At 36.8% G+C, this 5,460-nt stretch overlaps 1 non-coding gene across 1 annotated transcript; it reads left to right on the top strand.

Annotated features, from left to right (window-relative positions):
* The first annotated feature begins 3,556 nt into the window (after nt 1-3,556).
* On the top strand, nt 3,557-3,663 carry LOC147383005 (small nucleolar RNA R71). Its single transcript, XR_015174109.1, has one exon. It is a non-coding gene; the product is annotated as a small nucleolar RNA R71 (small nucleolar RNA).
* The last annotated feature ends 1,797 nt before the right edge of the window (nt 3,664-5,460 follow it).

The raw sequence follows: 5,460 nt of genomic DNA, 5'->3' as shown, positions 1-5,460 counted from the left end.
GCTCGTCCCAAACATAAGACTTGACATCATACAAGAATTTTTTCTTTTGTTGAGAGCTTATCTCAGGAGGAATCACTTTGCTAACGATGAAGTTCACATAATCTGCATACCAAGGCAAGTTCTTTTGATTACAAGCAAATAATTGTTCATCTAGGAATGACTCATTGATCATAGTCTCATCATTAATTTTTTCCCCCATTTTCTAGCCTTGAGAGATGGTCCGCCACTTGGTTTTCAGTCCCCTTTTTGTCCCGAATCTCTAAGTCAAACTCTTGTAACAAGAGCACCCACCGGATAAGTTAAAGTTTTGCATCTTTCTTAGCAATTAAATACTTGATAGCGACATGATCAGTAAAAACAATTACCTTTGTCCCGATGAGATATGCATGGAACTTATCAAATGCAAACACAACTGCTAGCAATTCCTTCTCAGTGGTGGCATAATTCAACTGTGCATCATTTAATGTTTTGCTAGCTTAATATATAGTATGAAAAATTCGATTTTTTCATTGGCCTAGAACTGCGCCAATAGCAAAATCGCTAGCATCACACATAAAATCAAACAGGAGATTCCAATCTGGGGCAACAATGATGGGTGTTGACACTAATCTAGATTTCAAGATCTGAAATACCTCAAGACATTGTTCATCAAATTTAAAAACTACTTCTTTTTCTAACAAACTACAAAGCGGTTTATAGATCTTCGAGAAATCCTTAATAAAACACCGGTAGAATCCAGCATGCCCAAGAAAACTTCGAATACCCTTGACGGAAGATAAAGGTGGTAGTTTCTCAATAGTCTCAATCTTTGCTCTATCCACCTCAATTCTCTTAATTGATACTCGATGGCTGAGAACAATTCTTTCTTGTACCATGAAATGGCATTTCTCCCAATTCAACACAAGATTCGTTTCTTTACATCTTTTGAGAACTAATGCTAAGTTATCCAAGCAAATATCAAAAGAATTACCAAATACCGAGAAGTCATCCATGAATACCTCTATAAAATGCTCCACCATGTCAGAAAAAATTGCCATCATACACCTTTGAAATGTTGTCGATGCATTGCACAGTCCGGAAGGCATCCTTCGAAATACAAAAGTTCCGTAGGGACAGGTGAACGTTGTCTTCTCCTGGTCTTCTGATGCTATAGCAATCTGATTGTATCCTGAATATCCATCCAAGAAATAATAATAGGAGTGCCCCGCTAGTCTATCAAGCATCTGATAAATGAACAGCAAGGGAAAATGGTCTTTCCGAGTAGTTTTATTTAACTTCCGATAATCCATACAAACACGCCACCCAGTTACTGTCCTTGTTGGGATAAGCTCATTATTATCGTTCGTCACAACAGTCATTCCTCCCTTCTTCGGTACACATTGCACCGGACTAACCCATGAGCTATCACAAATAGGATAAATTATGCCCGCATCAAGCCACTTGAAAATCTCCTTTTTCACCACTTCCTTCATAATTGGGTTAAGTCGACGTTGGTGTTCAATAGAGGGCTTATGATCATCCTCCATATGAATTTTGTGCATGCAAATAGAAGGACTAATCCTCTTAATATCTACTATGGACCATCCCAACGCTTTCTTATACTCTCGCAACACCCTTAATAACTTATCTTCTTGTTCAGGCTCAAGAAAAGCAGAAATAATAACCGGCAAAAATGATGATTCACCAAGGAAAACATACCTCAAATGACTAGGAAGAGGCTTGAGCTCTAGTGATGGCAGTTCTTGAATTGAAGGCTTCGAATGAGAACCCAATGATGGCATGTCTAACAATTCAAACTTTGGCTTAGAACGAGTGAATTTTGGCGTAGCCTCCAAGTAATTCACCAACTCTAAACTATCATCATTGTATGCATTAATTATTGCTAATTCAAGCTGGTCAAATGGGGATATTTCTTCATGATTATGTCGAACACATGTGTCCACTACATCAATTCTATAACAATCTTCAGGCTCTTCAGTGGGGAACTTCATAGCTTTGAAAACATTAAATTTCACCTCTTGATCTTGAACTTTCATAGTAAGCTCCCCTTTTTGCACATTAATAAGAGTTCTGCCTGTGGCTAAGAATGGCTTGCCAAGAATGATTGGAACATCCTTATCTTCCTCCATATCAAGAACAATAAAATCCACAGGGAATATAAATTTGTCAACCTTAACAAGCACATCTTCAATTTTCCCCCTTGGATACTTTAGTGATCTATCCGCTAACTGGAGTGTCACAGTAGTAGGCCAAGCTTCTCCCAATCCTAATTTTTGAAATATAGATAGTGGCATTAGATTAATACTAGCCCCAAATCACACAAAGCTCTACCAGAGAATTGGTTGCCTATTGTGCACGGTATAGTAAAGCTCCCTGGATCCTTAAGCTTTGCTAGAAGTTTCTTTTGAATGATAGCACTGCACTCTTCAGTCAAACCCACTGTTCAAATTCACTCAATCGTCTCTTTTTAGTCAAGATATCTTTCAAAAACTTGGCATAACTTGGCATTTGCTCCAGAGCTTCAACGAATGGGATATTAATATGCAATTTCTTGAATACATTCAAAAATTTTGAAAACTGCTCGTCATGTTTTTATTTCTTGAAACGTTGAGGAAATAGTGGGGGTGGGTTGTAGGAAGTAATATTTTCTAAGCCCGATTTTTTATGCTCTTGGTTTGTAGCTTCTTTCTCTTCTTCACCCTTCTCTTTAGAAACTGTTTCTTCTACCACTAAAGCATCCGGTTCTTTTGGTTCCTTGACAACATCATTCAGCTCTTTTCCACTCCTTAATGTGATAGCCTTGCAACGTTCCTTACCATCTCTCGGATTAGTCTCTGTATTGCTAGGCAAGGTTCCTTGTGGACGATTATTAATTGTTGAAGCAAGTTGACCCAACTGAATTTCTATATTCCGAATAGAAGTAGCTTGGCTTTGGAGTTGAGTTCTAGTCTCTGTTATGAACTGATTAGTGTTTGTCATGAATTGATTAGTGTTGATTCCCATCTGATGCATTAGATCTTCCAAAGAAGGCTTCTTTTCTCTAAGGGGAGCTTGAGGATGATAACTCGGTTGAAACATGGGCTTTGTAGATGAAGAGGCCTCAACTTGATTATTGTTACTCCATGAGAAATTCGAATGATTTTTTCAACCCGAATTGTAATAGTTAGAATATGGGGTATTCTGCCTGCTACCAACAAAATTAAGAGACTCTGGATTATTAGGGCACATATCTCCTGAATGATTGTCTCCACAAACCTAGCATGTAACGGTAGGAGTTTGAATGGCATGAACTCCAAATGAATCAAATTTCTTAGATAACGATGCCACTTGAGCTGTTAAAGCAGTAAGAACATCTAATTCATGCACTCCTGCTATTTTTCTTGGATTCATCCTCTTTATATGGTGTTGGAAGCTGTTAGAGGCCATCTCCTTCAATAAATTATACCCATCCTCAAATGTCTTCGCCATAAGAGATCCACCTGCTGCAGCATCAACAATAATTCTAATAGATCCAACCAACCCATTGTAGAAAATTTGGATGATCAACCATTCCGGTAGAGCATGATGAGGACATCTCTGAAGCAAATCTTTGTACCTCTCTCAGGCTTCATAGAGAGATTCACTGTCCAACTGCATAAAAGTAGTGATGTCATTCCTCAACTTTACAGTTTTTTACGGTGGAAAGTATTTATCAAGGAATTTTTTCACCAAGTCATCCCAAGTGGTGATAGACTCTCTTGGTAATGAGTTCAACCAATTCTTCGCCATGTCCGTCAATGAGAATGGAAATAGTCGCAACCAGATGGCATCATCATCAACACCGTTATACTTAAACGTGGCACATATCTTTAGAAAATTAGCTAAATGTGCATTGGGGTCTTCGACATGTGAATCCCCAAACTGAGATGTGTGTACCATCTGAATAGTAGCCGACTTGAGTTCAAAATGGTTGGCTTGTATCGTTGGACGACGAATACTAGTGTGAATCCCATCTATCAGTGGAACAACATAGTCCCGCATAGACTTAGGACCTTTATTACCATTAGTTTGGTCGGCCATTGTATGGTGTTGAAAAGCTTCTAGCTTATTCTTTCTATTTCTTCGACAAGTTTTCTCAATCTCAAGATCCAAATGAACAAGTTCTGAATTTCCCATACTACACATACACTAGCCAAAAACCTACAAAATAAAGAAAAATTTGATCTAAAATTAAATAAGATTGAATTAATATTAACAAAAAAAGATTAATAAATTAGTCCCCGGCAGCGGCGTTAAAAACTTGTTGTCTAATTTTACGCAAGCAAGTATACGTATCGAAACAAGTAATAAAGTGATAAGAAAGTATCGTTCCCATAGAGACTAAATACCAATCTACTGCTAATTATCAATTTATCTCAATCTAATTTTATCCAAACAAAAGTAAAAATAGGATTTAAAATAAACAATAAAATAACGCAAATAATAAATTTGAAGTTTAAAATCAATGAGTGATGAAATCTAGGTTTATAATTTCCCCCAAAGAATCCATTTGATTAAATTCTTCTTCCCTCTATGATAAATTAATCCACTATGATTGTCATCCAAGAACACTAAATTTTCTACAAGCCTCTTTCGATGGCCATGTAAAAATATCCTTCTAGACTAACTCCCTATATGCCTATGAGAATCAAATCAAGAAGAATTCATTAAGAATAAGTTCTCATAAAGAATGCACATGCAACCTGAGTATATTCCTATCTCAAATTAGCATATGTTAATCTATCTAGGTCATGAACACAAAATAACTCTGCCGATATTATTAAGGTTCACCAAATCAATTCAATCAATGATCAATTGATCAAATCGCATTGAACATTGGATATAATAAACAATCACATGTGGGATCATAGAAGAAAGAAAGAAAACTAATCAAATATCATGAATGGGTTCCATTATAACCCTAGAATAGAAATTAGTTCTTCATTAAAAAGAAAATAAAATCACAAAAGTATTCAGCCATTCTTAGAGATTACAAATATCTAGAGAAGAGATAAAGTTCAGAAAGATAAAACTCAAAAGTCGAATCTCCAGCTCTCGTCCTCCTTCTCGATCTTGTGCCTCCAAGAAAAACCCAAAATTTCTGTTTCTGAATAAGGGCTAAACTTTCCTATTTATAAGTATGGAGTCATTTGGGTTTAAGAGTCAAAATCTGTCTCTAATTCGGTCACCACAAATTAACGTGTAAAGCTGGAAACGTAAGCAGGCCATGGCCTTAAAACATATCATGCCGCAGCTTGTATTTTTATATTTTTGTTATGCCATTCTTGAATTCCCGTCGCGGCCTCGTTTTCTATCAAACTGCGGCTTGAAGACTTTCTAGCTTATATGCTTAGCTTCCTTTTTCCGAGAGTGAACAAATTTGAGTCCAGAATTTCTCCTAAACGATTGCAAACATCCCAATGTTCCATATTATTCCTAAAC

Source organism: Akebia trifoliata, chromosome 16, assembly GCF_017979445.1.
Source record: "Akebia trifoliata isolate Shusen 1 chromosome 16, ASM1797944v1, whole genome shotgun sequence".
Taxonomy (NCBI): Eukaryota; Viridiplantae; Streptophyta; class Magnoliopsida; order Ranunculales; family Lardizabalaceae; genus Akebia; species Akebia trifoliata.
This window is presented reverse-complemented; position numbering and strand designations above follow the sequence as displayed.